This window comes from Octopus bimaculoides, chromosome 2 (assembly GCF_046866305.1).
Source record: "Octopus bimaculoides isolate indiv1 chromosome 2, ASM4686630v1, whole genome shotgun sequence".
NCBI lineage: Eukaryota > Metazoa > Mollusca > Cephalopoda > Octopoda > Octopodidae > Octopus > Octopus bimaculoides.
In genome coordinates this window covers 31,019,763-31,047,614 of record NC_142929.1, presented here as the reverse complement: position 1 = coordinate 31,047,614, position 27,852 = coordinate 31,019,763, and the positions used below count along the sequence as shown (strand labels likewise).

Sequence of the window (27,852 nt, the reverse complement as noted above, 5' to 3'; positions counted from 1 at the left end):
TAGATTAATATTTTAGTAAGTTTAAGGTTTTATATTACAATGACACTACGATTTTGATAAAACTAAATCAATAGTAGTATTTTAGTTTATTTCATAATATTATTTAATTTACGACTATTAATATTTTTATTTATTTATTATATATTAGAATTTAATATTTATTAATATGTTTTATAAGATAACTATAGTTTTTTTTCCTTTTTATGTTGTTAGTTATATAAATTTTAAATTTTTCATTCATTTATTTAAGTATTATTATTTCATTCATGCTTTCGTATTCTATTCTCTATTTTAACGTTCTTTTTTAACGTAGTATTTTCGCGCGAACTCTTGCTTAAAACGCTATAGCTATTAGATAACGTCTTAGTTTTCAATTTGAATTACGGAAAAATTTGGATAAGTACTGTTTTCACTTTGCTAAAGATTTTCTACTATTTGAAAATAATATGTATTCTTGTTTTTATACTATTCATTTGGTTCTTTATAGATTATTTTAATAGATAACTTATTTAACACTAAATTATTTAGAAGTTATAGTTTCATTTCAACATAATATTAGAACTTCGATTGTAATAGTGTTGATATATTTTCGATTATTTTTGATTAATATTATTTGATTAATTATTAATCTTTATAGTTTATAATATCGTTAAAGTTTTTTTAAAAATCAAAACTTTGTATATATATATAAAGTTTAACCTTTTATTCTTAATAATTTTTTCTTTCCTAATTTTTTCATTCATAATTTTTTCCATTCATAATTTTTTCATTCATATTTTTTATTATTACGTTTGTAGAAATAAATAATCTTGTATTTTTCTATTATTCAATTGATCTTTAATTATAATTAAATAAACGTCTTTAGCTTTAAATAGTATAGCTTTAACTATTACACCGGTTAAATATGTACTAATTTTATCTTCATTATTATTTTAAACTTAAACTTCGTTCAACTTGTATTTAAAACAATGATAATTTAAAACGATGATAATTTATGTAAGATGTTTTTTGTATATAATATACATGTTATTATAATGGATGAAGGGATGATTATTGAATGGTTATTATTTTGATATTATGATATTTTTTAAATAATTTTTCTATCTTTATATAATAAGTATTTCATATTAATTCATTTGGTACTTATTGTTGGTTGAGATATATATCTAATTATTGTTCTACTTACGATCTGACGAGTAGCTATATTTTTGAATAGAACTTATTTTCGATAATTTCAATTGATTTTAATCGATTTAAATTTCTTTTCTATTTGAAAATTGGTTATGAAACACGTGTAAACTTTTTATTATATTTATCTTATGATATTTACTTTACTTTATATTATACTCATTTATTGTGCTTTTAATTATTAATTTTTCTATATGTGATAGTGGATTTTCATCGATGAGTTCTTGAAAATTGGTTATTTTCCCCAAAACTATATATATATAATTGTTAAAGAGGACAACAAACGGTAAGGCAAAGCAAACATCTCAAGTTATATACATTATTATTATTGGAAAAAATAATAATAATGTATATGACATGATATGTTTGCCTTGCCTTAATATTCGTTGTCCTCTTTAACAATTATATATCTGCCATATCGGAAATCTGCAATGACTCCATAACTACCATCTTGGCTATAACCTTGGAGCCCTAGTAATCCATTGAAGCACTTACTAGCATACCTAATCATTTAGATCACCTGTGAACTAAACCCCCATATTATATATATATATATATATTTTTTTTTAAAGTTTCAGTTTAGAGCTGCGGCCATGCTGATGCACCACCGTGTAAAACGAGAAGCCGCCGCACGCCTCGACCCGCGCGCGTAGCGCGGCGGCTGCTGCGACGGCCCATACGCGTCGGTCTCAGTCTAATATTTGCGCCGCGACCAATGCGGAAGGCCGACCGTATCGTCGCGACCAGCGGAAACTGGCGAGCAGCCCCGGACCCGGCCGAGCGGGCGCCGGCGACGACCAGCGGCTGGGATGACGCCGAGCGCACGGAGGCGACCGCTGCCGGAAGCCGTTTTTCGGCCCGACGCCCGGGTGCAACCTGCGATCGCGGCTTCGGTTGCATGTATATATATATATATATACACATATATATAATAATGAAAATTATATACATATATATTTAGGTCACAATATATGGATTCAAGTAATCTGCTAGTAACCATAAAAAATTCTTTAAGCTATCTTTCTGCATTAATGTAGGTATGTAAGTGATTTATCTATTATCAGGCTTTGGGTTGTGAAACAATTTGTCATGGTATTTGAATTTTTTTATATATAGGCTTCTTTCAGTTTCTGTCTACCAAATCCACTCACAATGCTCTGGTTGGTCCGAGGTAATAGTAGAAGACACTTGCCCAAGGTGCTGCATGGTGGGACTGAATCTGGAACGATGTGGTTGGGAAGCAAGCTTCTTACCACACAGTCATGCCTGTGCCTATATATGCATATACATGTGTGTGTGTTTGTTTGTGTGTGTGTGTGTGTGCCTTCAATCAAATCCTACTGTCTTAAAAAAACAGATGTATGTTGATATAGATCAAGGTACACAATCTTTTGTCATTTACTTGTTTCAGTCATTAGACTGTGGCCATGCCTTGAAGAAATCTAGTTGAATGAAATTATTTTCTTTTTAAGTCAGGTACTTCTTTTGTTGGTCTTTTTCACCAAACTACTACAGGAATATAAACACAATACCAGTTGTCAAGCAATGATGGAAGACAAACACAGGCACATGTGCATACACATGCACACACACACACACATACACACACATATATATACATATGTATATATATATATATATATATATATATATATATATATATATATATATATATATATATATATATATATATATATATTACATCATATGTAAACAAACATAAGTTTGTTTTTGAAGCGCTGAAATATATTGTTGTATAAGTAGAAAGATATATTTTTCAACACGTAAGTACTGATAGAACAGCATATATAGGACAAAATTCTTACAGAGCAGAACAAGAAGGGAGGAGGAAAATTTCGATTATCCCCACGTGACGAGTTGTAATGCAAAAAATAAATATATAAAATAAAAAAAGGAAAATGCACACAGTTTACATAATTTTGATATATTTTTCATACATTTTATAAGTGAAAGAGTATTGTGTTTGTCGACTAGTTTCGCATCTGCTAGACAGTGAAATTATTGTAATTTCATATTTTCTTATGAAGATTTTAGTCCATGTTGTGTGTGGAGAAGTTTGTGAATGAATGATTCAACAGGTAGAAAAATCTAAGGGGAGATAATTGGTGATCATTATTATTGAGGACAGAGGAGGTAATTGCCCATCTTTTATAGGTGGGGGATAAATATATATACGAAAACTCAAAAGATAAAGTAGTGAGATGAAATATGTACAGTGTGTGTGATCATGAATTAAAATATATACTGAGACCAATGTCGGTTATGCCTTCATATTTAGATGTATTCTGTATTTTTCGATGAACAAATTTTATTTATTTAAACATTCTTGTACAAAAATTGTCTCTTTGCACTGGTAGATGGGAAAACTGTAAAGTTTGGTTGGATATTACTTGCACACATCTCTATGAAATTTACTTAAAGGAATCTGTCTGTTTTGCAGGAACTGGATCTGTTCTTTATGTAGTGTGGTTCTTTGTCTCAGTGTCATACTTGTCTGTCCTATATAGTTATGTCCACAACCTGAACAGGTTTAAGCATAAATTAGATTCTTGGAAGTAGAAGTGAAGTTGATTTTAATTGTGAACCTCTCTCCTTGTTTAAATAGGAATTCCAAGTCTTCCAGTAGGTTGGGGCATGTTCCACTGTTTGGGTATCCACATTTTTTAACCATTGGTTTCGTGGTTGTTGCATAAAGTTTCGCATTTGTTAGGAGTCTTTTCAGCAATTTGTGTTTCTCTTTGCATTTGATGAATTTATGTGTTTTCTGGATGTTGTTCATTTTTGGATCCCTGGTGAGCATAGGTAGATTTTGCACCATAGTGTTGTATGCCTCATTGTTACTAGGGTTATGAGTTGATATATACAGTATTGTATTGAGATGAGGTATGATGTTAGGTTTTGTTACCCTTAGTGTTTTAATACCTAATTTCTTAACATGCTTAATTACATCGTCGATAAGTGAGGGTGGATATTGACTTTCAGTTAGTGTTGTTCTGAGGTCTTGAAGATGAACATGCCAAGTATTTCCATCAGACACTATTGTGAAAATCCTTTTTGCTAAATTAAAGGGGAAATTTCTTTTGATGTGCTGCAGGTAGCATGAGCTAAACAGGAAATATTGCTTTGAGTCTGTTGGTTTACGATCAATATCAGTTACAATTTGGTTGTTGACTTTTTATCATAATATCCAAGAAAGGGAGCTGTTTGAATTTTAAGGTTTATATTAATTTGTATTGATTTAAATTCCAAAAGTTCATCAATGGTTTCCTTCCAAATGATAAAGCAGTCGTCCAGGAATCTTTTCCAGTTCTCTATTATATAATAGTGAAATGGTTATCCATATTTTTGTAGTAACACTTCATATATGGTAAATTCAAATATATCCCATTATTAGGTTTGCAAGAACAGGGGCTGCTTTCGTTCCCATTGCAGTTCCACATTTTTGACGATAGTATGTGTCATCAAATAGGAAATAATTGTTCTGAAGTATAAATTTTAAAGTTTCAATTATAAAAACCTAGTTTATGCATTCCCGAAGTACTTCAGAATACTTTTTCAGCCAGAATTTTATTACTTCTATTCTGGGCCAGCTATAATGAGTCTTTACTTTAAATCTTCTGGCTCTAGGATATTTATGTATTTGCCTGGTGATTGTTTGCAGGTTTCATTAACTATCTTGTTCTTGTGTATTTTAGGTAGGCTGTAAAAAAGATTGGGTTTAAATTTAAAGTTCGTGATATAATCTATTTCTTTTTTTCTGTCAGGCCTTTTCCATGTAGAAGAATTAAGGATGCAAGATTTTTCATTGCTTTTTGGTGTTTATAGTTTACAACTTTTTTGTAGAAGATGTCGTTTTCTAGCATGGATAATACTAGATATTTGTGGTATTCCGTGTCCATTAGGACTACAGCACTTCCTTTGTCTGCTTCTTTAATTGTCAGTTCTTTGTTGTTTTGTAGTTTAATTAGATTTTTCCATTCTAGATTGCTGAGGTTTGAATTAATTTTTCGTTGATGGAAAGTATTTGGGAAATTTGGGATATGGTCGCAGAAGTCATCTAATGTCTTGTTCCTACCTTCAGGTGGAAGATAATTGCTTCAGTTTCTAACCAGTGATTCATCCTTCTTGCTGTAGTTAGTTCGTGCTACTGTGAGTCGTAGTTTTCTGCAGAATTCCAAAATATTGTCTTTAATTTCATTCTGGTTAGATCTTCGTGGGGTTGGGGTAAATTTTAACTCTTTAGCTAGTATGCTGATTTTTTGCAGAGAGAGTTTTCTTTGATAAATTTATTACTTTGGGTTTCTCCTGTATGTTTTGTTCCAATGTGTGCCCCTGTTTCTCTCCACTCAGTTTGAAAAATGTTTACAGTAATTTGATTGGTAGAAATTATCTGTGCTATTAATTATATTCAGATTGTTGGCAGGCTGGGTTTGTTGTCTGGGTAAACTGGTTTGAAGTACGTGGTTCAATGCTGAGAAGTTGGTTTTGCTGTCTGGGTAAATAAGTTGGAATTCCATAGGTCGAGTTTCTTCAATGAGGGGTAGAAGTCCCTTGGATGTTTCTAGTTGCCAGGGAGAAATAATTACTCCTAAATCTAGGTTGGTTTCTTCTAGTATTTCTTATAAGTGAGTTGCCCCTATTCCTAGATTGAGAGCAGTTAACTCCCAAGTGAGAAGTTAGTTTTGTGTGTTTGTGTTCTTTAAATGTTTATAGTTTGATCTAGTTGGACACATATTTATTTAGTTGAAATACCCTTGATTGTAGGTCAGTTCAATCAGGAACTGAACCTTCCAAAAGAAAAAAATACAACTACAACATAACATTCTGCAAGCTACATGTGATCCATGTGATTCATGCAGCAAAACTACTTTATTTTCCTCATTTATCGTTTACATCATCTATATAATTGGACATGGGAATACAAGGCTTAAATCATGAAAGTGTTGCAGAAATATAATCAGGTGTGTTTTTCTACACACCCATCTAAATCTGACCAGTATGGTTAGGGCAAATCATACGCTTATTTTTTTTTAATTGCGATATAGATTATGATCGTTATCATTATCATCATTATCATCATCATCATCATCATTATCATCATCATTGTTGTTGTCATCATTATCATCATCATCGTCATCACCACCGCCACTATCACAACAATGACGGCAATAATGAAGGTGGCGACAATGACAACAACAACAACGATAGCAACAACGACAGTGAAAATAGCTACAACAATGACAACAACGATCACATTGAATAAGTGGGAGGAGAAGAAGAAGAAGAAGAAGAAGAAGAAGAAGAAGAAGAAGAAGAAGAAAAGAAGGAAGAGGAGGAGAAGGAGAAGAAGAAGAAGAAGAAGAAGAAGTGAACTGCAGCAATGATGATGATGATGATGATGATGATTGTGATACTGGCAGTGGTGGTGTTGATGATGATGATGAGGAGGAGGAGGAGGAGGAGGAGGATAATGATGACAATGACAGCGATGCTGGTAGTAGTGGTGGTGGTCCTCATTGTGGGTGTAATGATGATGATGATGGTTACAACAATAAGAAATTCTGATTATATTGCTGGACTCGCAAATATAACATTGTCACAGACTCTTTTACCTCCATTGTCATCTTCTTTTCCAGCAGTAGCAGCAGCAGCAATAGCTTTCAAACGTTGTTGTGTAATGTTTTTGTATGTCAGGCAGGCAGATTAAGGGATGATTTGCCAGTTTTGATTAGTTATGAGAGGAGATGATGATGTCACAGCTTCAGGCAATCTGTAGATGATGGAGGTGAGTGTTTCTTTTTTTTTGTGTTGAGAAATCTTGTGGAACACTCCAAAACTGGTATGCATTTCTTCAATGGAACATGCCGAGAGAAATAACAATCATATCTAATCAAACCCACAATGAAACAAACATCATTTTAGATAAAAATTATATAAACGAACAACAACAACAATAAAACAAACAATGTTGACAACAACAACAACAATAACGATGACAACGACGATGATGAGGATGATAATGATGGCAGGAACATCAACTAATACATCAACAACATTCTTATTTTCTGAAATAATTATTTTCATTTTTAAAATATTTATTGCTGTTCCTTTGGTTTGTAATATATGTTGTTTTTGCAATGTCTTTTTTTTATTACTCTCAACAATTTTATTATTGCTGTTGTTGTTGTTGTTAATATTTCTGCTGCTGCTGCTGTTGCTGCTGCGGTGGTTGTTCTTGTTATTGTTGTTGTTGTTTTTTCATTGGATTTTGCTGCGGTTATCGCTGTTGATGTTGAGCATGTTGCTAACTGGTTCTTGCGGTTCTTGCCTGTTGTTACTGCTGCTGTTGTGTCTAATGTTCTTGATGTTGTTGCTAATGTGATTGTTGTTAGTCGCAAAAATTATTGTTGGTGTTGTTGTCGTTATTGTTGATTTTGGAGTTGTTATTAGCATTGTTATTTCTGGTGTTTTTGTTGTTCATATTACTGCATGTGTGTGTGAGTGTGTGTGTGTGAGTGTGTGTGTGTGTGAGTGTGTGTGTGTGAGTGTGTGTGTGTGTGTGTGTGTGTGTGTGTGCACGCACGTTTGTGTATACTGTTATATATATATATATATATATATATATATATATGTATATATATATATATATATATATATATATATATATATATATATACATATAAATATATATAATCATGTATATATATATAATTACATATATATGTATATATATAATTACACACACACACACACACACACACACACGCATATATATGTATATGTATATGTATGTATAATTATATACAGTCTTGTTACTGTTGCTCTTTTTCATGTTATCGTTTTCGTTATGTTACTGCTGTTATTGCTGTTTCCATTTTTACTGTTTCATTGGCCAAAACTTGGCAATATGAAAATTCTATCCAGTTAATGTTATTATTTCTAGTTGCTAATGAACCATCAAACTTAAACCAAGTTGATTTATTGCTCCATAACAGAATATCATAGTTGACAGTTTGGTTCACGTTGCACTGTTTTGGCTTTGGTTGTTTTCTTTCCAACATTTTTATCTGTGCTTATGCAAAGAAGAAACATCTTTTCTATCTACATTCTTGAGAAGAAATACATAAGTACACGCACACACACACACACACACACACACATATATATATATGCACATATGTGTATATGTATATATTTATATATATATATGTATATGTATAAATATATATATATATCTATAAATATATATATATATGCATATGTATGTGTATGTATATTTATATATATATATATATATATATATATATATATATATATATATATATATATATATATATGTATATGCATATATATATGTATGTATGTATATATATATATATATATATATGTATGTGTATCTATGCATATATATGTATATATATATAACATGAATATATCTTGATATATATATATATATATATATATATAAATAACATGAATATATATAGGTTTATATATATAATATGAATATATAGAGATATAAAATATAGATCAATAGATAGATGTAGACATATAGATTGATAAAGCTACATCTAGGTATAAATATATAGCTAATCTCTCTCTATATATATACGTATACATGTGGGTGGGGGTTGTGTTTTGTGTATTTGTATATGTGGAGAACTGCTTTTCTTTTAGACATGATATTTTAAAAACATGATTAAGTACTATCTCTTTTATCATAATTGTTTTTCATATCTGCATATCAAATCTTTGTTGACCATTTGGAATATTAATGTTCCTGAATTCCTATTTATCAGCACTTCCAAACTCTCTCAGCCACATCTTCAGGATGTGGAGTGATTTTGACTTCTGTACTGACCTTTTTATAGCAGACAACATACATTTATATAGACTTTACTGCCAGTCTAAAGCATTAGAGTTCTACACCATCAGATTTGAATTTGCGATGTGTATATACTGTATGTTAATTGAACCTTGTGCTGCAATATTAATATTGCTTCCAAAAGCAGTGAACTGGCAGAATCATTAGCACACTGGACAAAATGCTCCATGGCATTTCATATGGCTGTATACTGTAAGTTCAAATTTCACTCAGGTCAACTTTTCCTTTTATTTATTTGGGGTCAATAAAATATGTACCATTTGAGCACTGAAGTTGGTGTAATCAGTTAGTCCCCTACCCACTAAACTCCAGGCCTTGTGCCTATAGTAGAAAACAAATGATAAAGATAGAAATAGTTCTGCTTCAAAAAAAAATCAATCATTTATTTCTGTGTGGAACTCTAATGCCCTTTTCAATAACCCCTGACACTAATCCCTTCACATTTCCTTGTCACTTTCATGCTTCTTCTCCATTACCACATGCTGTCAAATATAAATCTGTACCACCAACAAACTTTACTCTCTCTCCCTCTTTCTATCTCTCTCCCTCTCACTCTCACTCTCTCTTTCTGTCTCATCACACTGCATAGAATCATCATGTATGCACTTCTATTCTTCTTCAGTCATGGGAGACATTTTTGGCCCTTGGTCTTACAAGTTATGAGGTGACTTCACTAGAGCTAAAGAAAAAACACCCACTATTCTTTATAAATTGGTTGGCATTATGATGGGCACACAGTCATGAAAACGACACCAAGTAGATACTGGAGCACAACATAATCCTCAAGCTCAATGCAACCTGCTCAACCATCCATATACATGTGCATATGTGTTTGCATATGTGTGTGTGTTTGTGTGTGTGTGTGTGTGTGTGTGTGTGTAAGGGTGCTGTATGCTAAATTCAAATTATGATAGATGTAAACAAAGTTTGCTTTTAGAAGAGTTGAGATGTATTGTAAGATAACATACAGCGTCTTGTATGCTAGTTTAAAAATAAGTTTAAAAATTGTGGATTAATTTGTCAGTGGGCAGTTTAGCTTAATTGGTGAAGCACTTGACCGGTAATCACAGAGAAGTGAGTTTGAGTCTCGTGGCTGGCTGCTGACAAATTTTTTCTACAAAATATGGATATTTTATTTGGTTCCTGCTGTTCTATCAGCATTTCTGTGTTTGAGAATAAATTATTTCCTTATCTGTATCTAACAATACATCTATATCTATATCTATACATACACACACTCACACACACACATACACTGTGAGGAAAATAGAGTAAGACAGAAAGAGATGTAGTTATACATGTAGCTTTTAAAAATATTTATTGATTGCTTTTGGGCCAGTTTTGTTTAATATTACCTTGTTTGTTATTTTCTCAGGTATATTTTTTTCTGTTGTTTCGTATTTTTATTCTATGTGTATTTCACAATGCATTTCCAAAGCATATCTATATGTTCCTTTATTTACTTCTCACCTCTCTGCTTATTTATCTTAGTTGGGCAAGTTTAGAATAGTTTCCATGGAACATCCATGATGTAATGCTGCTAGCAAAATGGATTTCTCGGTTCAAAAGCATTTACTTGTCAGAGACATGTGTTTAAATAATTATCCAAGTATAATAATCATCAACTGTATCATTGAAATAGCATGAGACAGTAAAAGCTGCATTGGATAAATAACAGGGGTTTCTTTTGGGCGAACCAATGAGAGATTGGCTAAATGGTTATTGAACTAGTTAGCAATGCCTACCAGATCTCCTAATGATCATATTGTACTATTTTAAACAGAAATGTATGACATATTGGAAAAGATATGTCTTACTATAAAAATAAAATAACAGTTATATAATCTCTAGACTGACAGAAACTGCTAATTTACATTTGTTTCAACAAAATTATACCCCATCATCATTGTCATCATCGACATTGTTGTCATCATCATCATCATCCTCATCATCATCATAATCGCTATCATCATCATAATCGCTATCATCATCATCATCACCACCATCATCGTCGTTGTCATCATTGTTGTCATCATTATGCTTAAGTAGCCACCCTTTCTAACTATGCAAATGATATAACAGTCTCTCAGAGGATACAGAACCCCGGCAATGTTGCGCATCTGCAACAGGAGTTGGATGTGATATACAGGTGACTGAGAAAAATAGCATGCAGTTTAATGCTGGAGAATTCCAAGTGCATGACCTGGGCTTCAACATGAGTAATGATGCATCTTTCCAGGTGCATATTACTAAGTTGGCAATAAAATGCAGACACTTGGCTGGATGGATTCTTCAAACTTTCAAAATGTATGAACAGGAAACCATGATGGTCCTCTGGGGGACTTTCATCCTCAGCTGTCTGGATTACTGCTTCCAACTGTGGTCACCAAACAGTGTAAAATTAACGATGGAACTCGAGGCGATAATCATTATCATCCTGAAATCAATCACAGTTTAATTTTGTAAATTTTCTAAAAATACAATGTTTTCAGCGTGTCCTTTAATTGGTGTACAAAGAAAAAGTGTTTTAGGACTTCCAACTCAAGAACATCCTACATATAATTGCCCATGAGAGAAGCAAGGTCCAGCAACGTTGAGAGATTGTGCTTGAGATTTATTTATGGACATAGCAAAACTTCACTGGGAACTGGAGCTGTTTAAATTCATAAGGGAGGTCAGATGGGATTTACAGGATCTGAGGAATGAAGGAATTAAGACAGCGGTTTGGCCGTGCATAGAGAAAACATACACACACACACACATACGGAGGATTTTATATATATAGATGATGTGCCTTTTTGTGTTTCAACAAAATTCACTCACAAGGCTTTGATCAACCCATGACTAAAATAGAAGACACATGCCAGGGCATATTGCAGTTGGGCTGAACCTAAGACCAGATGGTTGGGCAGAAAGCTTCTTAACTACACTGCAATGTCTGAGCCTTTCAGTACCAGAAAATTATTTACAAAGTATTTATTTTAATGATGGGATGACTATGCCTTCCAGCAAAGTTAAAAACCAAGGGCCTCAGATGCAACCACTATTTCTCACCCAACACGGCAATCTTCTGCTGCAGCTGTACACTCCACCAGAATTTTCCTGATCCAGTCCCTGATATCATCATTCCATCTTCATCTTAGTTGAATACAAACCTTTATTCTGTTCCCCAAGCCTCTGAGGATGTGGGCAAAAAAGTTCAGAACCTGATAACATGACCAAAATGTTACAATTTTGCTTCCTAGCTATCACCATCAGTTTTTGTTTAGCATTCATCTCCTGCAAAACTTAATCATTTATCCAACAAGCTACCAAACAGATTTTCAGGACTTGCATGTACCATGTTCTGTTGTTTGCTCTCACTTACCAAGCAACTGAGTCCATGCCTCAGATCTATAAAAACCAGATCAGGATTTAACAGATTATTATAATCAGGGTGAATGTTAGTCATCTGTCAGAAAGTATAAATTTAGTAGATATGAAAAAACTGAGTGGTGTTAATGTCCTTTTCAGAAGGAGAAACATATATTCTATAAACATGGATTTGTTTGTTGCTCCCCACACCACAATTTTTTTTTACTTCATACAATAAATCTACAACTAAAAGTAGACCAGTTATACAAGGATAATCACAGCAGCAGCATAAGTGAAGAATATTGTCTGCCATATTCTCATCTCCTTATATTAACAAATTTCCCAGATATATATCTACTTAACAGAATTATTTTCAATATCAAAGCAAACATTTTACTACAAAAAAAATTATTATAGATTCACATTTACAACTAACTGCTTTCGCAAACATCAATCGGCATCTTGGAAAACCAAACGTCTATCTTTTTTTTTTAAATGAGTGAGTTTTCAAGTAGTTTGAGTTGATACTACAAAATCTATCTCTATGATGTACATATTTGGAATTTTTATGCAATTGTTTGACATTCCAAAGATAGCAGCTACACTCTTAGATAAAGAAAGGTATATTTGCTAATGCAGTCCCAGATAACTCTTAAAAAAGATGGGATAATCACAGCTGTCATGCCTTTCATTGTAGGTTTTGCTTCAGGGCTAACCTGGGACAATTCAACAACAACAGCACAAGGTAGTTTTCTATCCCATAGTCAGGATGGAAGGTAGTGTTCATAACCCTTTTACAGGGCGTCAACGAATTGTTTAAGAGGGTATCCTCAAACTGGAGACAGCCATAATGCTTGCAACAGAGGGAACTCTACTAAAGCAACCAAAGATCCAGGTAACAGTGTTAAAACAGGGACAGATTAAGTCTACCATACATGTAGGCTTTAGCAGGATTAGAACTCAAAATGCAAAGATCCAGAACAGGCACAATTTTTTTGATTCAACTTATTGACTTCAAAAATATGAAAGATCAAATTTTTTTTTAATTTGTGCATAAAATGAATTCTTAATCCAACTGATATCTGAAAGCTGTTCAAAGGAACCTGTTCTTCCCCTTCCTTTCATAGTAATCTTCTCATCACCAAGCATAAAGCTAACCCCCTACTTACCCCAAGACTCATAGTCTTGCATGATGACCTCAAAAGTGAAGATGGCAAGAAAAAGAGTATGCAGTCTATGCTATAAAGTGGTTGGCATAAGGATGGGCGTCCGGTTATAAAACCATGCCAAAACAGACATTAGGGCTCAATGCAGTTCTTGGATGCATCGGTTCCTATCAAATTGTCCAACCCATGCCAGCCGTAAAATGACGATGATGATGATGGCAATGACAATGACGACGATGCTGACAATGATGACAACAACCTCAGTGATGGTGAGGATCTAGAAGATAAAGATAATCCCTGAAACAGGTCTTAAAACTTTGCAAATGGTAAATGAAAATGTTTCTTATTTCTTCCAGGAAGTCATCAATATCAGAAGTTTCAAGAAAGCTCCAGAGCCTAAAAAAAAAAAACCAATTTAAACACGCTGCTCTGCAGATGTTTAAGCCATAAGTTTAATCCCATAATCATGGCTTCCTCTTTATCTTTGATGTTTAAAACATTATGGATTTCCTTTATAGACTCAAATTCAGGTTGTTTAAATACATAAAAATATCACACATGTATGCCCCTGGTTCTAAGTATTGGTGAAGATTAGCAAAACTGAAAATCTTTACCAATCATACCATTAAATTCATACCATATAAATGCAAGAAAATAAGCAGCAAGATGGAAGAATCATTAGAATGCTAGGCAACATGCTTAGCAGCATTTTTTCTGAATTTATGTTCTGAGCTAAATTGATGCTGACGTTTACTTTACCTTTCATCTTTTTGGGGTCGATAAAATAAGTAATTGATGTAAATATCTGGCCCCTCTCTGCAAAATTTCAGGCCTTCTGGCAATGATAGAAAGAATATTAATGCTAGCAAATCAGCACTGTTTGAAATATCTGTACTTTCATTTAAGTGTATGATATAGTATTTACTTTTAAGAACTCTTTTCACTTACTGGTTTTTGATATCGTCATGACATCTGTTTTCTGCTTCATAGTATTGTTTGGTTATGGAGTCAAATCATAATCCCTTGCTACCTGGTTTCTATGCATTATCAAACAGACTAGACCAGGGGTTTTCAAACTTTTTGACTTGCGGACCCCTTTATATTTCAGGCTTTACCTTAAGGACCCCCTTATAAACGCTTATGAAATTTATACATAAATATTTGCTTAAAACAACATATATTTTTACATTTATTTATTTAACAGTATTTAACAAATAGGTTTATTGTCAATTAAAAGATTTCGATTAAAAAACATATATAAAATCAAATTGCCCATAAAAAGTATTTGCTGTCCACAGACCCCCTGTCTTGTCCTTGCGGACCCCCTGTGGTCCGCGGACCACAGTTTGAAAACCCCTGGACTAGACGACTGTTACACAAGGATGCTATGAATAGCCCTAAATGGGAAATGGCAGCAACACATAACAAACAAATGTCTTTATGGAGACCTGCCGAAAGTTAGCAAGAAGATCGGGCAAAGACAGCTGCAATTATCTAGTCACTGCATGTGGCACAATGAACTGGAAGCATCCAAATTAGTTCTGTGGAACTCACTTCCTGGTGATGTAAGAAGAGGAAAATGTTGTCACATTTACATCAACAACTTGATTACATTCACCAGCCTGCAATGAATCCAGGACCTCTTGGATCAGGAAGTGTGGCAGGTGGACTTTGTTGCTGCAGTCTGGGTTGGAACTTAACCATCAAAAAAAAAAAAAAAAGGCAAAAGGTTTGTAAGTTGGTAGAATTAGTTCTTCCACTGCTGTGTTTGGTTTTCCACACTCTGAAATTACAAGAGACACATCATACAATGCCAGCACAGCAGTTTTATTATCACAGCCAGTTGCCATTTTTGCTATTGCCTTTTCTCGTGAAAGTAGTTCCTGGCATCTCCTTTGGAAATACTCATCATTTTACTTGTTGCAGTCATTGGACTGTGGCCATGCTGGGGCACCACCTTGAAGAGTTTAATTGAAGAAATCAACCACAGTACTTAACTTTTAAGTTTGGTACTTTCTCTGTTGGTCTCTTTTGTCAAAGGACAGGAGCAAACCAATATCAGTAATCAAGCAATGGTGGGAAAACAAACACATAAACACACACACACACACGAACACACACACACACACACACACACACTCATACAAACACACACACACACAAACACACATATAACAGGTTCCACAGTTTCTATCTTCCAAATTCACTCACAAGGCATTGGTTGACCCAGAGTTAGAGTAGAATCCACTAAACTAAGGTGTTGTACCATGGGACTGAACTGACAACCATGTAGTTGCAAAACAGGCTTCTTAACCATACAACCAAGCCTGTGCCTACGTTTATGTTTAACATCTTGTTTCTAAATGTCGGCAAAGTCTAGTTGACTTTATACTTTCTTTGCACTGTTTTATAACAGAGAACACACAGTCACTACTTTTCACCTTCATGGTCGATGTATATAAATCCAAAGAATATAAACACATCATCATATTCATGAGTTTCCTGTCTTGAATCATGAATCAGTATTTCTTTTTTTTTTTTGTTTAAACATGTTAAATCTTTACTTGTATTTCTCATATATATTTTTCTTTTAATGTATTTCCAGTTTTTAACCATCAATTCATAATTACCAGGGGATTACATAGTCAGATATATGAAGAATGCTTTTTTTCGTTAATGTGGTTAATAGTCTCATGTGGTTTGCTTGGTCGCTCATGTTCAGCTGGTTAATAATGATATATTTTAAACATCTGAGTCACCTTCATCGTAGTGTACATGTGGAATGTCATTGGCTGTGTGAATAATAACTCAAACAAACTCACAAACCTTTAACTAATATTTATTACTGAACATAATATTATATGTTTGGCTATTTACAATGATATTAATAATGCAATTGCCAACAAGGAGGAGAGAAAAACCATGACATGTCTGTGAAAGTTATTCATGGGACATTGTACGAATGTTCAGAATCGGTCTGTCCGAGCACCTAAAACTGTTTGGACAAATGTCCCAAGTTGCCTCTTCAAAAGCTGGAAGTCATCTGCCTGCCAAGTTAGGTGCCAAAACGGTTTTTATGAAATGAAGAGAGGTTAAATTCTACAACATCCAAGAAGCTATATCACACCACAATTTCATGCTGATGGTCAATTTATAGATCAATCATGTGAAACTGTGGTGGCTCACTTGTGATGCCTAACTGAGTATTCTGGTGGTTAGAGATTGAATCACTACAATACTATACAATAGTATTTTAACAGAATTCATAAAGAATTTATCCAAATATGTTATGTTCAAATGTGATTCTTTGAATTAAAGCTGCTTAAAAATTATACATCATATTCACATGTGCTCCTTTACATTAATGCTCCCAGTAGCCAATTTCTGGTTGAGCATCAAATGGCATCATGCAGTATTGATAGCAACAGTTTTGAACTTTCCTGTACAATTACTGTATTGAGGTTCAGAAATGAATCCAACACAAAATCAGTCACTGTATCTTCAGAAAGTCTTAATCATGTAGTGTGACATTGTTAAAGTCAGTCTTGTACTATGCATGTCTAAAGCTCTGGACATTTTTTAACACCCTTATAGTGAGCAGTTATGCATTTTACACAGCATTTATTTAAAATTTTGAATTGTGGCAATATATAAATGGCCAGATTTAAAGTTTTAAACACGCAATTATTTATACAGAAATAAATAAATAAATAAAATGGTATGGCAGGTAGAAGCATAGTATGTGGTTAAAAAAGTTGCTGTGTTGTTGGACTGAACACAAAACCTCATGATTACGTGGTTTTGTAATCAGTCCTACATCACAGCACCTTGGGCAAGAGTCTTTTATTATAGATCCAGACCAACCAATGCCTTGAGAATAAATTTGGTTGATGAAGCCCATCATATGTATATATATATATACGATGGGCTTCTTTCAGTTTCCATCTACCAAATCCACTCACAAGGATTTTGTCGACCCGAGGCTATAACAGAGGACACTTGCACAAGGTACCACGCAATGGAACTGAACCCGGAACCACGTGGTTGGTAAGCAAGCTACTTACCACACAGCTATTCCTGTGCCTATATATATATATATATATATATATATATATATATATATATATATATATATATATATATATATATATATATATATATATATATATATATATATATATATATATATATATATATATATATATATATATATATATATATATATATATATATATATATATATATATATATATATATATATATATATATATATATATATATATATATATATATATATATATATATATATATATATATATATATATATATATATATATATATATATATATATATATATATATATATATATATATATATATATATATATATATATATATATATATATATATATATATATATATATATATATATATATATATATATATATATATATATATACATATACATATACATATACATATACATATACATATACATATACATATACATATACATATACATATACATATACATATACATATACATATACATATACATATACATATACATATACATATATATATATATATATATATATATATATATATATATATATATATATATATATATATATATATATATATATATATATATATATATATATATATATATATATATATATATATATATATATATATATATATATATATATATATATATATATATATATATATATATATATATATATATATATATATATATATATATATATATATATATATATATATATATATATATATATATATATATATATATATATATATATATATATATATATATATATATATATATATATATATATATATATATATATATATATATATATATATATATATATATATATATATATATATATATATATATATATATATATATATATATATATATATATATATATATATATATATATATAGTGTTCAGTCAACGGTCAATCATATATATATATGTATATATATATATATGATTGACCGTTGACTGAACACTATTCAATTTTTTTTCTCCATGTTTTTCTCCTTGTCTCCGTATTCTTTCTGTTGAAGAGCGTAGCTTGAAACATCAAAGACTTTCCGTATTCCCGAGCGTCATACTAGTATATACTTTTGTTATTTAAACCACCTGTCCTCGTCTGTTGTTATTATTTGTATATTCTCCCATATATACAGATATATATATATATATATATAAATGGCCAGCAGATTCCACTCCTATTATTGTTTCCTTACACACCCAAAAGCATAAATTAACATATTTTGAGTCGGTTCATTGACAGGGCTTTGGTCAATGCAAGACTACAGTGGAAGATATTTGTCAAAAGTCTTGTATGTTGAGACTGAATTCCAAACCACAAAGTTGTGCAGTGGACCTCTTACAACCACAGCAATGCCTTTAAGACAATATGGTGAAATTTGAGGTATATTTACTTTTATTTCTAGCAAATCAAAAAACTACATAGCGGTACTCTCATTAGTCTGTAGTTTGTATAGTGTTATTGATGTTGTCCTATACCCATACACTTAAGGTTAACTGTCCTTGTCCTCTTGTCTATTAATAGACTTTGAGTACTGCTTATTTTACATACTGTAATGCTCAGCTCATATCCTATAATCATGTTTGTATAGCAGAAGCTGGATTTTTCCTATTTAAATTACCATACATTTGACTAACAAACACCCATAGTAACATACCAACTCCTTAAACTCAATTATGTTATAAAATCAAGTCACATGCAACGGTTGATAGTAACAAACACATGGATTATTATGCAATGGTTGGTAGTAACAAACAAATGGATTATTTTGCAATGTACATCAAATTGCTGTAAATTTTCAGCATTTTCATTGTCATTACTACATTGCTATGTTTATGATGGCTTAAGTAAAAATATATCATCTATACTAAAGAAAAAATATTTGGAAAACTAATGCTAGATACAAACTGTACATAGTTATCCTGGCTTACAAATCTAGTAACTGACTGCTTGTATATACACCAACATAAATTCATAATGTCTGCCTGTATATACACAAGAATAAATAGAATGTTCCAAAGGGTAAAATGAACTCACCAACTGATATTTCTCTGGAAACTATTTTATTCATCTTGAACATTCAAATCAAGCTCAATTTTTTCATATATATATATATGCTTAAAAGGACGGTGAACTGGCAGAATCGTTAGCATGCCGAGCAAAATGCTTAGCAATATTTCATCTGCCGCTACGTTCTGAGTTCAAATTCTGCTGAGGTCAACTTTACTTTTCATCCTTTTGGAATCGATGAAATAAGTACCAATTGAATACTGGGGTCCCCCAAATTTCAAGCCTTGTACCTATAGTAGAAAGGATTATATATATGCATACATACATAAGTGTGAAGGCATGTGGCTCAGTGGTTAGAACATCAAGTTCACAATCATGAAGTAATGAGTTCAATTCCCAGACCAAATCAAATCTTTTTCTGCTGGATTTTTAAGTTTGTTTAAGAGCCTTTTAGATCTGATGCAGTGATTTTCTTTTGCTTGTTCTTTCCTCGTCACATAAGACTTATATCTCATGTCTTCGTGGACAACATTTCTGACTGTTCCTTCTAACACATGGAAATATTTTGCAATTGACCTCATGGACTTTCTGGGATTGTAATCAATGGTCTGTTAAACTTGCTGGATAAATTCAGGTGTTCTCATGATTTCAGAGTGTTTAGAATGCTTTTTATGCTTTGATACTGTAGATACGTTTCCATCTTCCATCTTCTGGCAACTTTTAAAAATCGAGATATTTTTAAATCACTATGCTCAGCCTTTATAACCACAATAACAGCATGCCTCTTCGTTTCTTGAGTAAGCTGAGGGTCTGCCATTATTATTTTCTGAAACAAAGATTATACAGAGTTAGTAAAAAATGCAGCAATGACCCCAAAAAGGTATGTCTTCAAATACCTTCTGCACCTTGTACAAAGCAGAAATGGCAAACAGAATTGCAAAAATTGACAAGGTTGTTTAATTTAGTTAAATAATAAAAGGTTTAAATAGTGTCTGTATTATTTAGCTAAATTAAATGCCTTTGTCAAGTCTTGCCAAACCGTTTGCCTTTTCGTTTCTGTTTTAATCTATGCTTATCAACTCATGGAGAAGCCACTTCTGGTCACTTGGAAAGGACAGTCACAAAATCACATCTTCAATTGCAGCTCAAACAGTAATTCTAGTGGCATACCAATTTGAGCACTCAATGCTCATACCTATTAGTTTGAGTCACCCTAATCAAAATTCCTCATACTTTTTACATACATACATACTTACATACATACATACATACATACGTACATACAGTGCAACTCAAAGTGACAAGTTGCGTATTTGGTGTGGGAGATTACTTATTGAAAATATGATGAATACTATCTCCAACTTTGAAGCCACAACTATCAGACTTTTAAATAACTGGTTAATTTTCAGATGAATTAACTCAAAGAGCCTTTTATACAAGATCATAGCGATTTTCAACTGAAACTTGAATTTACTATGCAGAGAGTTACTACAAACAACATGGTGGACACATCATCAACAACACTGCCAAAGAACAGAATGAAAACAACAGCTCAACAAGCAAACAGATTCTTTCCAGTTGTAGATATAGAAGTAACCATAACTACAAAATTCATTTTTCTTCGAGTTATGAATTGAATACTGATTTATTTCACTGTTATAAAAGAGCAAAACAAAACCCGCTGTTGGATATATGAATCAACTGAGTATGAGCATGTCTTGACATGCAACTATATGCATGAAAATACATAATACAAAACTCACAGATCTGCACATATACATATACATACATGAAAAAATACCCTGTTCATGTTGTTGAAATTCCAATGGAGGAGCTTTGGATCTAAGTTTTAGAAGGTGTCTCTTTCTCTATTGGCAAATCTTGAAAGAAAACTAAATAATGACATATGTATGTACATACATACACACATACACACATCACACATACATACATGCATGCTGAGACCCCCTTCAGTCATGACTGACCATGGGATTGCACCTAGAAAGTTACCCCCACCCCACCCCACCCCAGGCACAAGTCCGGGCAAGGTTGTTTATGGAGGACCAGTTGTCGCCCATGCATACCGGCCTCCCCTCTCCATGCCACCAGTGTTATCCAAGGGAAAGGCAAAGGCTGATACAGCTTGGCACCAGTGACGTCGCAACTCATTTCTACAGCTGAGTGAACTGGAGCAACGTGAAATAAAGTGTCTTGCCCAAGAACACAACACACAGCCTGGTGCGCAATTCGAACTCACAACCTTACGATCGTAAGCTCGACACTCTAACCACTGAGCCATGCATACATATATACATACACACATACATACATACATACATACATACATGGTGGAAGTCAATTGATAATTAAGTAAGATCACTTCTTAAAATCAAGAATCTAAAAAATTCCTGCGTGTGAATTTGTTTTGAGACAGATAGAGAGATAGAGAGATAGATAGATAGAGAGATAGATAGAGAGATAGAGAGATAGATAGATAGAGAGAGAGAGAGATAGAGAGATAGAGAGATAGATAGGCTTCTTCACAGTTTCCATTTGTCACACATTTACTCATAAAACATTGGTTGTCCTGGGGCTATATTAAATGACACGTAACAGGACAGAACCTGAAACCATATGATAATGAAGCATACCTCTTAACCACACAACTACAGAATATGAAAGACTATAAATAAAGAGACAGTATGGTCAGAGATGGAATACAATTTTATCATTGGTTTGCTTGTTTGGAGGTAAACTGTGAGGGTAGGAGGAGTTGCTAAACAACAGCTACACCTTGTCTTATTTCAGCTTCTGTTTGAGGAAAAGAGAATATGAAACAAACACAAGAAGGCGAGTTATAAAAGAGGTAGGTGTGTGAAAGGAGTGGGCGGGGTGCAGAGTAGAGTTTGATGGGTGATGAATCATGTGGATAATGTGGATGATGATGATGATGATGATGGTTGTGGTGGTCGTGGTGAGGATGATAATGAGGATGATGGTGTTGATGATGAAGATGAGGATGATGGTGATGATGCTGAGGAGGAGGATGATGGTGATGATGATGAGGATGATGGTGATGATGATGAGGATGATGGTGATGATGATGAGGAAGAGTATGATGGTGATGTGAATGATGATGAGGATGATGAAGGTACTTATTCTGATAATGGAGGAGGAGGAGGAGGGGGAGATGATGAAAGAAGTAGAAGAAGAGAGGAGGAGGAGAAAAAAAGAACAGGAGGAGGAGGAGGAGAAGATACTTTTGTTGCTGCTGCTGTTGCTCTTGATGATGATGATGATGATGATGATGACAATGATGATGTCAACAATGATGGTGGTGATGATGACAATGATAATGAAGAGGAAAAGTTATAGCAAAAAATAAATAAATGAATAAATAATAACAACAACAACAACAACAATAACAACAACTGACTTCATTTCAGTGTAAGACATTCTTCATATTCAATGTTCTTTCATAACATGGTAGATATTTTATAAGTGGACAAAAAAAAAATAAGAAGAAGATTGGTGGGTGGGGTGGGGAGAATAACAAGAAAGAAAAAAAAAGGAAAGCAATATGGTCAGGAAAAGAATTGTAAATATGTAATTTTGCTCTCAGGTGCAATCATAGCAATATGCCTGTCTTTCTTCACTTCTGCTGAACATTATGTGAAGAGCCATTCCTACTGCCAAGTTGCCACATTAATGTCACAATATCTCTAACCAAGCAAAGTAACTAATTCCTGCAAATCAGCATGTTGAAGAAGAACAAAATAGATGGAAAAAAATAAATAAAAGAAAAAAAATTTTTTTTTAGGAATGAGAGATTTTTTTTTTTTTCCTTTTTTATATATTTTTAATAAGCAGACTAAAATGACATTTTATATTTTTAATTAGCAGACTGTAAAGAATAGCTGTATTTGTAATAGTTATAACATATATGATTAAAAAGAGAGAGAGAGGGGAGAAAGAAAGAAAGAAACAGAGAGAGAGAGAGAGTAAGAGGGATAAATAGATAAATAAATAAATAAATAAATAGGGAAAAGTGGAATATCCAATCAAATCAGTCTTTTATTTCTTTAATAAAAATGATATAAACTTTTTTTTTTAAATATTTAAAGGGAAAAAAAATAAAGAAATAAATTCAATGAAAATTAGAGTTAGAATTAGGAAAAAAAAAAAAAAAGAAAGCCGTAATAAAAATGAAAGAATTAAAATGGTTGCTGTCAGAGAATGGAATCATTTTGAGTCATGTTGCACAATAGAATGTGCTGTTCTTGTCAAATAGTGGCTTAAATTCTGTTGATGTTGTCCTTTATCATGATAAAAATGTTAGAATACTCAAAAACCTTTTGTAGCACCGTAATTACTTTCATATAAAAAAAAAAAACTGTTATATGTGTGTATGTGCTTATGAATTTATATAATGTGTGTGTGTGTGTGCATGTGTGTATGTATGTAAATATATATATACATATATAAGTGTATATATATATGTGTGTGCATGTATGCATGCATGTGTATGTATGCATATATATATATATATATATATATATATGTATGTATGTATGTATGTATGTATGTATATATATATGTATATATGCATGTGTATATATATATATATCTTTACACTTATGCACATATATTTTGATTAAAAAACTTTTATATTTTAATTAAATATATAATTGAAATATATAAAGGACTCTCTCAAAATCAACTACATTTGTAAAAAAGAAAAAAAAAACTGAGTTTATTTTCCTTTTATTATCAAATAATGAATTTTATTTTCAGATTCATTTAGTTTCTTCTGATATTATCCTCCATATCATTCTAAGTCTATTTTTCATTCTTGCATGGGTTAGATAAGTTTCCTCCAGCACATTATCACATTTTTCATCTGAGTCATTTATCACCTCTTTTGAGGTTCAGGCTCCTGAGATCAATTTTCACCACTTCTTCCCTTGCCTTTTTGCTCTTTCTTTCCCATGGGCTCCTTCTGCTTAAATCATTTGGCACTTCTACACTTAAACTATTATCTTTCATTTGTATAATACATTTATATCCTCACAGTCTTCTTTCCTGCATACTAGAAATGATTCCCTCATATGTCCAACTATACTTGGCCCATTTGTGCCTTGCTGTTCATGTACAGCAGTGGTTTCCAAAGTGAGCTGTACTGCCCCCCTGAAGATAATAGACAGTTCCAGGGTGGTGTTGAAGAAAAATGGGGCGATAATGGAATGGCCAAAAGGTGGGTAATGGATGTGAAAACAAACAAATAATTGGTTGATTACTCTTTCACTCTTTTACTTGTTTCAGTCATTTGACTGTGGTCATGCTGGAGCACTGCCTTTAGTCGAGCAAATCGACCCCAGGACTTATTCTTTGTAAGCCTAGTACTTATTCTGTCGGTCTCTTTTGCCGAACTGCTAAGTTATGAGGACATAAACACACCAGCATCAGTTGTCAAGCGATGTTGGGGGGGACAAACACAGACACACAAACATATACACACACATACATACATATATATATATACATATACATATATGTATATATATCGTTGCCAGTGCCCCTGGACTGGCTTGTGCGGGTGGCACATAAAAGACACCATTTCGAGCGTGGCCGTTTTCGTGCGGGTGACACGTAAAAGCACCCACTACACTCTCTGAGTGGTTGGCGTTAGGAAGGGCATCCAGCTGTAGAAACTCTGCCAAATCAGACTGGAGCCTGGTGTTGCCATCCGGTTTCACCAGTCCTCAGTCAAATCGTCCAACCCATGCTAGCATGGAAAGCGGACGTTAAACGATGATGATGATGATGATGATATACACACACACACATATATATATATATATATATATATATATATACACACACACACATATATATATATATATATATATATATATATATATATATATATATATACATATATACGACGGGCTTCTTTCAGTTTCCATCTACCAAATCCACTCACAAGGCTTTGGTCGGCCCGAAGCTATAGTAGAAGACATTTGCCCAAGGTGCCATGCAGTGGGACTGAACCCAGAACCATGTGGTTCGTAAGCAAACCACTTACCACACAGCCACTCCTACCCCTATAGATTAAGTTAACTTTTATTTATGAAATGCAGTTGTTTTGAAATTGTTGCAGAAAGTGGTCTACATTTGTGGTGGTGAGTGAGGTGGACGTACTAGGAATGTGGCCTGAGTACCAAAGGGGCAGCTACCTGCAAAAGTTTGGGAACCACTGATGTACACTAACATTACGCATTCATGCTCACCTCATTATTTTTAACTAGGTTTTGCACATCTTTTACATCTGATGCTATGTTTTGTTACAATGCAGTATTGTACTTTGTATGCAAGCAACAGAATGGCACATGCATGGGTGTGCCATTAAATATCACCACATACTTAATGGCTGTATATATATATATATATATATATATATATATATATATATATATATATATATATATATATACACAACAGGCTTTTTGAGTTTCTGTCTAACAAATCCACTCACAAGGCTTTGGTCGTCCCGAGGCTATAGTAGAAGACACTTGCCCAAGGTGCCATGCAGTGGGACTGAACCCGGAAGTATGTGGTTGGGAAGCAAGTATCTTACCACACAGCCACTCTTGATAATTTTTTTTTTTTTTGCCAAATAAACACATGCACTCTATATCTGTTCTTTATTCGTTTATTATTGTTCTTATTTTGTTTTTTATTTTAATTCATGTCCATTGTCCAGCAATCTTTCATCACACATCTGTGGCATCTTCAGTGACAATTTTCATTTTTGCATTTGCTCTTACTCCAATTACACCATTCTGTTCTTCTAAGATGTTCCAAACAATGGACATGAGTTAAAATAAGAATTTTAAAAATAAGAACATTAATAAGCAAGTGAGAAACAAATATATAGTGTGTGTGTTTATTTAGCAAAAAGAAAAAAAATGACCATCCCAAAATACAACAATATTAATAATCCCTTCTAATAAAGGTACAAGGCCTGAAATTTGTAGGGAGAGGACTAATCGATTACATTGACTCCGGTGTTTCACTGGTACTTCATCGACCCCAAAAGGATAAAAGGTAAAGTTGAACTCAGAATGCAAAAACTGAGTGGTTGGCATTAGGAAGGGCATCCAGCTGTAGAAACTCTGCCAAATTAGATTGGAGCCTGGTGTTGCCATCCAGTTTCACCAGTCCTCAGTCAAATCGTCCAACCCATGCTAGCATGGAAAGCGGACGTTAAACGATGATGATGATATGAAACACTGCTAAGCATTTCGCCTGGTCTGTTAACGACTCTGCCAGCTTGCCACATTTAGTGCTTAATATATTAACTACAGTTACTTGATGTATTCTGCAAAGTGCTGTGGGTCAGTTCCATGAACCAAAAGCAAAGATTATTTTTAGAGATAATAATAAAAAACGTGATCTATTGTAATTAATTAAAACAATCAATATTGTCTTCAAACCAAAATGAAAAATGTAGAGGCTATATAAAATTGTATCGGTATTGAGCATTTAATTGTAATTCAGTAGTCTGCCATGTTTGAAATAGAATTATTGCTTTAATTACTGTGGGGAACAAGTACAAGAAACTCAATGCACCATCTGTTTTATAGCCTTTCTGTCCAATGTATATTAATTACTGCTTTCTCCAAATTTTGATAATTATTTCAAATTTTAATTGAATGGTTTTGATTAAAAACCTGTAGGAAATTTGCAAATACACATACACAACCACATACACACACACACACACACACTCACACATATGTATGTATATGTATTTATGTGTGTGTGTATAGAGAAAAACAACTCGCTTTAAATCTCTGAGAAAGAGATATACAATATATGAATATGTATATATATATATGTATATATATATATATATATATATATATATATATATATATATATATATATATATATATATACATATGTATGTATGTATGTATGTATATATGTATATATATTTACATATACATACATATATATATGTGTATATATATATATGCATATATGTATATATATTTACATATATATATACATATATATATGTGTGTGTGTATATATATGTATATATTATATATGTATATATATGTATGTATATATGT

At 32.7% G+C, this 27,852-nt stretch overlaps 1 long non-coding RNA gene across 1 annotated transcript in view; it reads left to right on the top strand.

Annotated features, from left to right (window-relative positions):
- Positions 1 to 6,635: 6,635 nt before the first annotated feature.
- The window catches only part of LOC128250627 (uncharacterized), a 33,261-nt gene continuing 12,044 nt past the window's right edge, over positions 6,636 to 27,852 (top strand). Inside the window, exon 1 of the long non-coding RNA XR_016238472.1 lies at positions 6,636 to 6,994. This is a non-coding gene — a long non-coding RNA (uncharacterized LOC128250627). The remainder of the gene's footprint in view (positions 6,995 to 27,852) is intronic.